Source organism: Ictidomys tridecemlineatus, chromosome 4 (assembly GCF_052094955.1).
Source record: "Ictidomys tridecemlineatus isolate mIctTri1 chromosome 4, mIctTri1.hap1, whole genome shotgun sequence".
Lineage (NCBI taxonomy): Eukaryota > Metazoa > Chordata > Mammalia > Rodentia > Sciuridae > Ictidomys > Ictidomys tridecemlineatus.
Genome location: NC_135480.1, coordinates 145,153,127 through 145,166,369, shown reverse-complemented (window position 1 = coordinate 145,166,369; position 13,243 = coordinate 145,153,127). Strand labels below are relative to the sequence as shown.

General features: G+C 36.9%; 1 long non-coding RNA gene across 1 annotated transcript; it reads left to right on the top strand.

The window, feature by feature from the left end:
• Window positions 1–4,840: 4,840 nt before the first annotated feature.
• On the top strand, window positions 4,841–8,754 carry LOC144377272 (uncharacterized). The gene is made up of 2 exons (XR_013438094.1): window positions 4,841–4,882; window positions 6,887–8,754. It is a non-coding gene; the product is annotated as an uncharacterized LOC144377272 (long non-coding RNA).
• Window positions 8,755–13,243: the final 4,489 nt, after the last annotated feature.

The window sequence follows — 13,243 nt, the reverse complement described above, 5'->3', positions numbered from 1 at the left end:
TAGGTTTTTGATTTTTTTTTAAAACTGGCTACAAATTCTTTGTAGCTGCTCCTATTAAGAGGCAGAATGCATTTTCCCTTCACTTGGTTTTGGGATAGTCTTGTGTGTTGCTTTGGCCAATGGAATATATTAGAAGTAAAGTTGTGAGATGACTTTGTCTTGGTTTCAAGAGGCTTGCAGTTTGCTCTCACCTTCTGGGATGCTGTTCCAGTGAATAAAAATGAGCTGGCTGGGTGGATGGGGTACATGGAGGAGAACCCTGGCACCATGACTCATGCCTACCAACCACTAGTAGTAAATGGTTGAGTGAGATCATTTTAGACCGCCTACTTCCTCTCATATCACCAGAGGAAAACAATGACATCAGTGCCCTCAGGCTAAAGCAGCAGAAGAGCCATCTGTCTGAGCCCAGCCAAAGGGCCTGACCTGGAGAATCATGAACAAATATGATATTTGGTTATTTTGGAGACATCAAAATTTAGAGTAGTTTGTTTCATAGTAGCAGATAACTGCCACAGGATTCATTTCTAGTTTTGTGTTTGATTTATCCGTGAAATTAAGAAAATCATATAATAATAATCTTTTGATTATAAGAAATAGTCAATTCATGGAGTATCCATACATTTTAAATTTTGTAAATGTTGTTAAGAGAATTGAAGGAACTATTCAGGAAAAGTAAACAAAATGTGCTGAACAATCTGACTCCCCTGTACACTGTTATTCTGAATACCCTTTCCTTTTTCTTAAAGCTAGGTATTTTTATGAAAAGTATCTGCAAAACTGGAAAATGTCTACTGTTTCTGAAACAATTTAGGTTTCTTGATTTTCCATTATTGGGTTATTCACTACTGATTATAGATTTATCTATATTTCCCCCTTCTATGTAGTAAAGAATTTAGTTCAAAGAAAAATCACATGAGTGATTAAATTCTTGGAGTATCCTGCTTGATGGGAGTGTCTGCTTACCTTGGCATACTGAGTCAACCACATAGTAACAGTCTGATATAGGATTGGGGCTTTGAACCACAGCAGCAGTGTGATTTAGGGAGGGAGCCTTGGGTCATGTAGCATCCGCTTGATTTCCTGAAGAGGCTGAAGACTGAGACCAGCTATGTGGGCAATCAACCAGGCCTCTGTGATGGAGCTCCAAAAAGACTCAGGATATCAGGGTTGGTGATTTTGTATGTCAATACTCCATGCTTATTGTGACACATCAGTGCTAGGGAAAAAAGCATTTTCTTTACTCCATGGGAAGAGGTTCACTAGGAGCTCCTCTTTTGGTACTTTTCTTTAATTCTGCCTCATGTTCTTCCCCTGGTTGATTTTAATTTCTCTTTTCCTTGTTATAAACTATAATGAAGATATTATCATTTTCTGTGACTTCTAGGAGTCTTTACAGTGAGTTATCAAAACTGAGATTGATTTGGGGAATCCTTTAAACTTTATAGTTGGTGTTGGAAATGAGTTCAATGTAGGCTGTTCCCTAATTTTACAGTTAGATAACTTTTGCACCTTTCTTCAATATGCAGTGCAAACTGCCTCTCTGACTACTTCTTCTGAATGATTAGATCATGTAGGAATCACCTGGTCTTTGGAAAATGGCTCCTGGCTTTATTATTTATAATGTATACCTATTTTTTGCCCTTACTAGATTTTAGTGTACTAAAGACTCAGCCGATTTCTTATATCCTCTCTGCTTCTAGTAGCCAGCACATTGTTTTTAAACATTGTAGTATTCATCAAACAAATTGTTGCCTCCCCATGTTGATTAGTAATTTCTGAAATTTAGATGACATTTGTATGAGGCTAAAATAATTATTATTTCTTACTGGAATAATTATTACTGGAATAATCATTATTATTTTGGAATAATTACTCATTCCAAAAATACTTAGATCTTACTTTCTAAAGTCTTGCTTTCCAAGTCACATCTACTATGTGGTAGGCCCTAGGATTTGGCAAAAAACAGTGAACTAAGACCCTGCTTTCAGGAAGCTTCCAACCTGGGAGATAAATAAATATAGCAAATGAATCAATACACCAAAGCTATTAGAATAGGTAGTAATAAGTGCTAGAAAAGAACAATTATGCAGGATATCAAAGAAGGGCCCTCAGCAGTGATGACTTTTCAAGAGAGACTTGAACAAATCAAGAAAATGAGCCATGCAGATAAATTTGCAAAACTGGGATAAATATCCCGATTGACTAATGACTTTAATGGCTAAACTGATTTGAGAATGTGGCTCTCTGATTTCTTGGATGGTGGATGACTTTTTAAAAAGAACATTTTTTAATGACACATAGTTACATCCTCATAGTCCCTGTATAGATAGAACTACTGACACATAAATAATCTGTATATGCAAAAGAAATAAAGTTCATAGGTGACTGAAGACAAGGGTCAACCTCTTAATAGTATTTATGTTCCAGAATGTTTGAGGGGACACCCCAGAAAGACAACTGCTTTCTAAATAATTAACCCACTGGGGAAGAATCTTTAAATCTCTTCTGATAGCACCCTTTGTTAGACTGAGCAGTTGAAGATTGACAAGATGTGACACAATTCCAAAGAGAACTAATGATTCAAATAAAAGGTGCTTAGCAAAGGTAAAGATGTGATAATTCTGCAAATGTAAATTGTGAAATCCAGGGAAAAGTCTCTTGTTCTTTTTCACTGTTTGTAGTTTCAGTGAACAAACCAAAGTTCACTTTTCCCCCCAACAGACAGGAAGAAATCTCATTACAAGAACTGGGTGCTCTGAGAAATGCAGGGTCTGATTTTTAAAGATGGAAATTGTAAAGCTGTCCTATTTCTACTTTGACATCATTTTTCCCTGCCTTGGCTTTCTCATGATGAGCAAAGGATATAATGGATATCATGTTTGTAAATGGCAATCCTTCTATATCTGGAATTCTACTCTCCAAAATGCTCTAATTTGGCACTCTTGCTTATATGTAGTAAAATAACTAAATGTTGCAATCATTCTAAAACACTTCTGAGTCATCAAAAAAGGTTTAAATTATGCCAGGGCAGCTGTAGTGCTGAGTATGTTAGTGTAACTTAGTTCTTTAAAAAATGATGATACAGGTATTGTGTGTGTTAACTTGTCTGGACTAATTAGAATAATCATTAACTGGTATACAAGACGCCCCAACTATCCTTAGAAACAATAACTATTCTGAGAAGTTATTCTGCAATAGTCACATTTCTAGATTTAAAGGCAAGATGTTTTGGATTGAAAAGGTGGGAAAAGTATTATATGGGAGTTCATCCAGACATGGTGTTTTAGACTAAAGTCAGTGGCTTTAAGGATCCAGAACATCTCCTTTACTTAATATTCTCTTTCCTTCTCCATGGCCCAGCACAAATGGTGAAAATGTTGTTGCAAATGGTACAGTAAGGCAGCTATTATGAATACAAACAACATTAAGTGTTGGTGAGGATGTGGGGAAAAAGGTACACTCATACATTGCTAGTGGGACTTCAAATTGGTACAGCCAATATGGAAAGCAGTATGGACATTTCTTGGAAAATTGGGAATGGAACCACCATTTGACCCAGCTATCCCACTCCTCAGTCTATACCCAAAGGACTTAAAAACAGCATACTACAAGGACACAGCTACATCAATGTTTATAGAAGCACAATTCACAATAGCTAAACTGTGGAACCATCCTAGATGCCTTTCAATAGATGAATGGATTAAAAAAATGTGTCCTATATACACAATGAAATATCACTCAGCAATGAAAGAGAATAAAGTCATGGCATTTGCAGGTAAAAGGATGGAGTTGGAGAAGATAATAATGCCAAGCGAAGTTAGCCAATCCCAAAAAAACAAATGTCAAATGTTTTCTATGATATAAGGAGGCTGATTCATAATGGGGAAGGGAGGGGAAGTATGGAAGGAATAGAAGAACTCTAGATAGGGCAGAGAGGTGGGAGGGGAAGGGTGGGGGTATGGGGTTAGAAATGATGGTGGAATGTGATGACATTATATCCAAAGTACATATTTAAAGACACAAATTGGTGTGAATATACTTTGTATATAACCAGAGATATGAAATATTGTGCTCTATTTGTGTAATAAGAATTGTAATACATTCTACTGTCATATATAAATATAAAAATTAATTAAAAATGGTACCATAAGGAAAAGTTGAGAAAAGAAGAGGCCATTGTATTTCAGAGAGGTTGGTATGAAACAGGAGCAAAGAGAGAAATGGCCTGCCTTCTTCTTTTTCTTCTTCTTCTTTTTTTTTTTTTTTTGCTACCAAGTACAATACAATACTGGTATTGATGAGTTAGATTTTTATAGAGAAATGGAAATCTTTTCTGGGTCCAAGGTGAAATCAACTTGCTGCTGAGGGCCATTACCAAGTAGGAATGACGCATCGAAATTTCCTTGCCAAGCATACCCCATGCTGCTTAGAGGACATTTGATGGGACATTGCATGCATGCTTTAATGAGGTGACCTTGCTCAAGGACCTAGGCAGATCCGGGTTTAGAGCTGATCAGGTTTGAGGAAGTAACCGGCTCCTTGAGTTTAAGGCGTTGCCAGTTTAAGATAATGGGTTTTAGGGAAGTTGGAAGTTGAAGATTATTGCTGGGATTAGGGTGTTCCTGCTGTTTGTTCCCGTTGAGTTCTCGTGAGATTAAAATGGGATTTGGAGAGAGCCTCGTGGAGTAGGTGAATTGTGCGGGAGACGGCAGAACGTGTTTGCCCCTGGACCTGTGTGGAGGCGGTGTGAGAGCTGGAATAAAGAATTGCTGTTTGAACCTACAAAGTGTGAGTGCCTCGTGATTCTGGTGCCAAGCCGAGACATTGGCCTTGGCATTGCCATTTGGTGGTCCGTACGAGGGATGTCTGAAGCTTGGGGGTAAGTGAATTTGCTCGATCCTGAAGGAGAGCAAAAAAATGGATGACCATTTCAAAAAACAACCTGTTCTTGTTTTGATTTATTTTGTTTTTATTTCAAGTTGCCTGTTCCTAGAACTTTCTCAGGCAAACTGGGGAAAATGGTTGACTCAAGGTTTGAAGTTTTTCGCCTCCGAGGAAGAGAGATTGTTAGAGGAAGGAGGCACCCCAGTAAGACCAAGAACAATTAGGGCATATGTTGATACAGTACAAAAATGTAGCCCATGGCTTTATAAAGATGAGTTATTAAGTATATCAAAGGGGCCATCATGGTATCCTGTAGAAGGATTTTTCTTCAACAAGAAAGAGATGGCTAATTCTGTTTACTATACTTGTCTAAGATCTTGGTTTTTACAGACATCTGATTAATTTACAAAGCTAAAGTGTTAAAATATCAACCACTAAATATGAAATCAAGTACTCTTTACTTATTAAGTTCCATAAGGTAATATATTTAAACATTATGTGTGTTTTCATAAATTGGTAAATGGAAAAAAAGTTTAACATTGCTTTGGTCTGTGTCTTTGCTAAACAAGGTTACTAAGAGTTAAGATTCTATCATGTGTAATTTATATACAGAGAGTATAAGAAGTTTCAGTTGGGTTTCAATTACAGTATAATAGTACCTTAGAAAACATAAAAGTATTTCATCTTATTAAAGTCGAGTAATTTTATAAGGGTTGTTTCAGAATGTGAATTTATAAAAAGTGTTAATGGTTAAAAAAGGGATATAAAAAGGTTCAAGATGTGGAAATATATTTTAATATAAAAGGTTAAATGTTAAATAAATGTTTCTAGATGAGATAATCTCTGTATGGTAAAGTAAAATGTTGTAAAATGCCATTTAAAAAGATTTTGAGGAAACTAGATTTAATTTAAAAGCTTGAGAAAGGTAGAAAGAAAAAAAAGGTATTTGTACATGACAGATCGAGACAAAGCTTCTTAATGGAGTAAAAAAGAGCCTTTGGTTGAAGGGCAGCCATGTAAACTAATATTAAGCGATTTAAACAAAATCTAGCCTCGTCTAAAAGAGTGAAGCTGTAGGTGGTGAAAAAGTACATTTAAAAGTACAGTATAGGTGATAATTAAAAGGCTTTAAAAGGTTAAATTGAAGGTGGTTGAGATACCTTCATGGCGGAAAAAAGATTGCTTTACTCATCAAACTATGTACTTATTAAACTAAAAAGAGGGAGATGAGATAATCTTTGTGTGGTAAAGTAAAAAGTTGTAAAATGTCTAAATAAGTTGCAAAAGGGTTTAAAAGGTTAAATTGAAGGTGGTTAAGATGCCTTCATGACGGAGAAAAAGAAAAAAACCCATGAAAATGGGAAGATAATAAGATAAAAGATATTTAGATAAAGAAGATTAAAAATTTGAAGTGGAAAACTTCAAAAACAGAAGTACAGGAAAGTAAAAAAAGAGAGAGAAGATGTAGAAAGATAAAAAAGATATAGAAAGATAAAAAAGATGTAGAAAGACAAGAATTTTAAGCCCACAAAATAGGAAACAAGAAAACTAGGAGAGAAAAAAAACAACTAAGGGTAAATATAAAAACCTTAGAAGAAAAGTAGAAGATAGAAATAAGATAAAAAATGATTGAAAATGTCAAGTAAAGGTATTTCAGATAGAAAATGCAAAAGGCTAAGACAACTATGGTTTAAAACCACATCTAAAAATTATAAGGACTAAAATAATTCTAAAAAGTAAGGCAGAATGCTTTTGAAAGACTTAAATTTAAAAGGATCTTTAAGGGGTATATATCCCCCAAAGATAAACTTAAAATAACCCTTTTTTACTCTAAACTTTAAATTTGGATTTATCAGGACTTAATGCTTCGGAAAGACATATGTATCCAAAAAATGTACATAAGCCTAAGGTACTTTGGAAAGATATTCTAACAGGACAATGGAAAGGTCCCGACCCAGTTATTGTCTGGAGTCGGGGTTCCGTTTGTGTGTTCCCACAGGGAGAACAGCAGCCGATTTGGATTCCAGAGAGGTTAACCAAAACAATTTCTACAGAAAAAGAAGATGATTTGACTGAAATCCATAACAGCTGAAATCCAGAGCTCCAGCTTGGCTATTCTTACATCTGTGACAGTGATTAACCACGGTGCCTTTTTTTTCAATATCTATTTTATTATTGCATTTTTCCCACATCGTAAAGTTCTATTTTATTTTTTGAGCTCATACAAACCTAGGTTAATGTTTTTCTGATCAGTTTTGTTTTTTGACTGTTTTTTATTTTTTGACTGTGGAGTTTTTAAACATTGCAATGGAGATTTTACCTAGGTAAAGCTACAAGGCCGTTATTATTGTCTTATGTGTTGTATGTTATGTCTGCACTGTTTTGTGTTGCATGTCAGTATGTGTGTATGTCCATATCTTTATATGAAAAGCGCTCATGAAAAAATGGATCTGAATTTTCTTTTTTTTTATTCACGTGATTTAAGTGGTTTAATCTAATTAGGTAAACAGCTGTTAATGATTGTTTTCAAGGGTGGTTAATAGATCTGTTTGCTTACTATTGTTTTTAAAGGTGATTAACAGATCTGTTTGTTTACTTTCACTTTTCCTTTTCATTATATTTAATAATTCTGTTCAGGATAATGTCTCTTTAACATCATTACCAGAATTCCCATCTCCATCCCAGTGCCGGTGAAGACTAAGAAAACCAAACTACAGCTTCTATGATAGCTACCACAGGAAACTGTATAAACTGATGCATCAATGAATATAACTCAACAAGTAATGCTCAATCAAGGACTTGATTTACTTTGGGAGGAAATGGACATATTGATAGACTCCTCCGATTTGAACTGCCTGCAGAACTTGCCTGGACTATATATCAGTTGCATGCATTGTGAACTATCGTCTGGTGCAGCAAATTGTGGTACTGCTGGCATATTTTTGCTGATGGTGTCACCAGTGATGCAATTTCCTTGCCAGCACACCCCATGTTAATTGTGGTAATGCTGGCATCTTTGCTGACGGTGTCACCAGTGACGCAATTTTTCCAAAGGAGCTGTCAATTGGCTTGGTGTCGTGGCATTTCTGTATCTTCCTCCCTTCTACTAGTGATGGTCTAAAATTTGGGGGCCAACAGAGGTGAGGCAAGAACCTCACCCCCCCACTGGCACCAAGGTTAAATTTGGGGGCCAACAGAGGTGAGGCAAGAACCTCACCCCCCCACTGGTGCTTAGGCCTATCCACAAGCATGGCTGAATGCTGGACCGGTAGTCAGCGACGGGTTGATCTGATTGCAGTGGATTCAACCTAAGACAGGAAATTGACGTGTAAAGGTCAGTTCTCCCATGACGGGTAAGAACCACATGTTGAATTGGACAACCTACCAGGCACGGTCCTAAGCCACATTGCTTGTTGTTTAATTAATCAGAAAGGGGGAGATGCTGAGGGCCATTACCAAGTAGGAATGACGCATCGAAATTTCCTTGCCAAGCATACCCCATGCTGCTTAGAGGACATTTGATGGGACATTGCATGCATGCTTTAATGAGGTGACCTTGCTCAAGGACCTAGGCAGATCCGGGTTTAGAGCTGATCAGGTTTGAGGAAGTAACCGGCTCCTTGAGTTTAAGGCGTTGCCAGTTTAAGATAATGGGTTTTAGGGAAGTTGGAAGTTGAAGATTATTGCTGGGATTAGGGTGTTCCTGCTGTTTGTTCCCGTTGAGTTCTCGTGAGATTAAAATGGGATTTGGAGAGAGCCTCGTGGAGTAGGTGAATTGTGCGGGAGACGGCAGAACGTGTTTGCCCCTGGACCTGTGTGGAGGCGGTGTGAGAGCTGGAATAAAGAATTGCTGTTTGAACCTACAAAGTGTGAGTGCCTCGTGATTCTGGTGCCAAGCCGAGACATTGGCCTTGGCAACTTGCTGTTGTCATAACTATATTTGTCAAGTGGAAGTCATGCTAAGAAGCTCAATTTAAGGGAAAAATCTTAGGAAGTTAAAATCCATTTATTTAGCATTAAATAAATACATTTTATATGTCCAACACTCAGCAAAATGCTGTGTAGGAATTAAAGAAGTATAACAGAGAATCCCTGCTTAACATTTAGCATTTAATTAGATCACATACTTGGCTAAGCATGCTGAAAGACATGAAAGATAGATAATGCATGGATCTTGCTTTCCAAGCAGCTCATGGTTTTTTGGGAAACAAAAGGTATGCACTTGAAATACTTAAAATGTGATCGCAGGCAGGAAATGTAAGTGCCAGATGGTTGGCACAGAATCTAACTAATCATTCATTGGAAAAGAAAAACAAGGATGGGCTGCAGTGGAATTCATTGATGAGGAAGGACTTAACTTGTACCTGTGGAGTCTTTAGTCATAAATCACTTTAGTTTATGAGGATGTATGCCTACCATAAATCCACAAAGAGACACTCAGGTAAACAAACGTACCCAGGACAGTGATGCCATAAAGTAGGCTAAAGCACTTCTAAAAAAAAACAAAATACAGCCTAAAAGCATATAAAAATCTGAAAAGAAATTCAAATGAACACAGAGTTATCCTAAGACCCAGCAGTTCTACTCATAGGTGTTCAGTCCTTCTGGGTTTATATCTATGTCTACACAAAAACTTTGTACACAAATGTTCATAGAGGCACTATTCACAACAGCCAAAAATTGGGAACAAACCAAATTCCATGAACTGATGAATGGATAGAAAATTTGTTGTATTCATACAATGGAATATTATTTAACAATAAAAGGAATTAACTACTGGCAGAGGGTGTGCTCAGTGGTACAGAAGTTCCAATCATGTGAGAAGTCCTGGGTTCAAAATTAAAGAATTATTATTGATCTATGATATGACAAGGCTTAAACACTGAAACATTGTACCAAGTAAAGTCATAAAGTGTGACATTTGGTTCTATTTATATAGATAAACAGAATAGACATATCTATATAAATAGGAAGCATGTTGGAGGTTTCCAAGGGCTGAATACAGCAAAAAATGGGGAGCAACTGCCTATTAGGTACAGAGGAACTTTTTTTAAGGGGAGGGTGATGAAAATCTTCTAAAATTAGGCAGTTGTGATAAGTGCACAACTTGGTGCCAAACTAAGGAAAAACAAATCACAATTATACACTTTGAAAGGGTGAACTTTATGGCATATTAAGTGTATCTCAATACAACTATTTAGAGAAAAAATCTGGCAAAAAGAACTCTCTCAAATTGCTAAAAAAAGTTAACTTCTAAGAGAAAAATTAAAAAATAGATAATTTAGGAAAAAAGACATGGGCAAAATATAGAAGGTTCATAAAAACAAGATTCTTTCTAGAGTTTTGCTCCTCTTGCAGTATTTTGAGGAATTTAAAAATCCTAGATGTACTTCATTTGAGGGGGAGAGGAGACATTGATAACTTATAGCCATGGAATCATTTGGGAATCATTATTTGGAAATACATCATTAAAGATGGTCTGATACTTTAAGAAAACTGGAAAGATTTCAAACATACACAAAAGGTATAAGAGTGGTACAGAGAACACCTGTATGTATACGATCTTTACGATCTTTACCTCAGTTCTCCATTTGCTTTATCATTTGTGCCTATGTGCTCACTTTCCCTCCCCCCTTCTCTCTCTCTCTCTCTCTCTCTCTCTCTCTCTCTCTCTCTCTCTCTCTCTCTCGCCCCCTTTACTTATTTTTTCTTTATATATACACGCATATATTTACATATATATTTTGAATATATAAATTTTAAATATATAAAATTTTATATATTTCAGAGTCAGTTACAAGCGTGATGACCATTTACCTAATGTATAAGTGTGCAGCGTATATTTCCTAGTAACAAAAGCATTATCTGACAATCTTACATCCCTAAAGTTATCAAGTTCAGTAAATTTTACCTTGATGCAATCCTTTTATATAATCTACTGTCTCCTTTCTAATTTTGTCAAGGGATAGTATACCATCAATAGAATGATAGCTCTATGACATCACTCTAAAATGTGGCACTTGAAAAGATGGCACTTATGATCTCCGTTTCTATGGGTTAGGGATCTGGTGTGGCCTCTCTGGGTCATCTGGGTCCTCTGATTCCTCTGGCTCAAGGTTTCTCACCAGGCTGAAGTCCAGGATTTGTCTAGGGCTGGGCTCACCATCTGAAAGGTCAGCTAGAAGAGAAGAGCTTCCATGCTCACTCACAGGATTGCTGGCAGGACTCAGTGCTTGGCTGGCGGTTGACCAGTATCTCCATCAGTTCTTTATCAGAGGGTTCTCTCACAGGGCAGCTCACAGAACAGTAACTGCCCTACCTTAGAATGAATGAGTCAGAGAGGAAGCCCCCAAAATAGAAGGCTCCATCATCTTTTTTTGTAGTGATATTATCTTTGAAGCGATATTCCTATATTTCTGTTACATTCTATGCATTAGGAATGAATCAAAAAATCCAGATCACATTTAAGGGAGATGCCTCCACAAATATTAGGGACCATCTTAGAGGCTATCTGTTGTGCTCCATAATGTCTTCCTGACACATTTTTTTTAGTCTTTTTTTATTTCCCTTTATGACTGACATTTTTTAAAACACAACTCCCCTTGCTAAAATAAAATGTTCTACATTAGAGGTTCATGTGATGTCTCATCATCATTAAATTCAGACTATGCACTCCTAGCCACATGTTTTATGAATAGTGTTATCTCCTCTTTAGGGGATCATACTCAGGGGTACATATGTTCATCTGTCCTTCACTGATAATTTTGATCCCTGGTCAAGGTTTTATCAGATTTCTCCACTTCTATAATTATGTAATTATATTTTTTTCTTGCAACTAAAGGCAATCTGTGGGTAGACACTTTAAGATTATGCATGTATCTTGTGACTTACCAAAAATTTCCTCTAAGTTCAGCTCTCCTTCCACATCTACCAGTTGACATAATGTGTTATATTAGTCAGTACAGGCTACCAAATCAAAATACCATAGACTGGGCAGTCTTAACAAGAAATATTTATTCTCACAGGTCTAGAGACTGGAAGTCCAAGAACAAGGTGCCAGCCAGGCTGCTTTCTCCTGAGGTCTCTCTCCATGGCTTGTAAATGACTTTCTTCTGGCTGTGTCCTCCCATGAGCTTTTCTCTGTGTAAGCATTCCTAGTGTCCTTTCCTCTGCAAAAATTTGTCTGTACTGAATCCTACAGACTTCTGTTTCTTGTCATTTCCTAAGAACTCAGGTTTTCTTGGATTAAGGGTCCACCCTTATGAACTCTTCTAACCTTAATTACTTCTTTAAAAGCCTTATCTCCAAATACACTCACAATGGAGGTTATGGCTTCAACATATGAATGGGGAGGGTGGGAATCATTCAGTCTATAACAGCATTCTCCTATAAAGTAGAGCCATCCCTTCTCACCCTTTTATTTGCTATTAACGTATAGGGTGAATTCCCATTTTCCTTTCCAATGTCTTACAATCTTTGACTGTCCTTAATTATTTTGGCTTACAAATTATGCCAGACTCTTGCATTGGGTCTCCCTCCAGGCTGGCTCGTGGGTCCTCAGGACACGCCCTCATTATGTTTGCAGCGCCTCCTGATAAGATGCTGCAGGCTCCTACTAAATAGAGAGATGGTTGTAAACCACTGTGGAGCTACTAAATGTCACTGAAGCCTCTGAACTGAACACTTCAATGTGGTTAATTTTGTTATGTGAATTTCACCTTAACTTAAAAAGTTCTAGTTTCATTTTTCCAGTCTCAGCCCTAAAAACAGTACTTTCTCTGAGAATCTCTGGTTCCTTTTATTTAGAACACTGCACTAAAAAGCAAAATCTGGTGACTGTTAGGTATGCACACTGGGGCATCTTTGCTTCAGTGAACAGAGTTAGTTATCTTATTTCATAATTTCAACCAACTGTGAGTCTAAAATATTCAGTAAAAATTTTTGTCTGTACTGAATCCTACAGACTTCTTTTTTCTTGTCATTCCCTAAAAATGCAGCATAATAACTACTAACTTAGCATTTACATTTTATTAGGTATTATAAGTAATCTAGAGATGCATTCAAGAGGATAAGCACAGCCTGTGCACAGGAACAATGCCATTTATATAGGAAATATAAACACGCACAGATTTGGGTATCCACAGGATTCCTGGAAACAATGCTCTTTGAATATGGAGGATGAACTATTGAGGTGTGTGTGGTGGGAGGAGGGGAGGGTAGCTTTCTGTGGCTATGAGAAATACCAGAGATAAACAACTTACAAGGGGGAAATATTTATTTTGGTCCCTAGTTTCAGGAGTCTAAGTCCATGGATTCTTGGCACTATTACTCTGGATCTGAAATAGCCCAGAACATT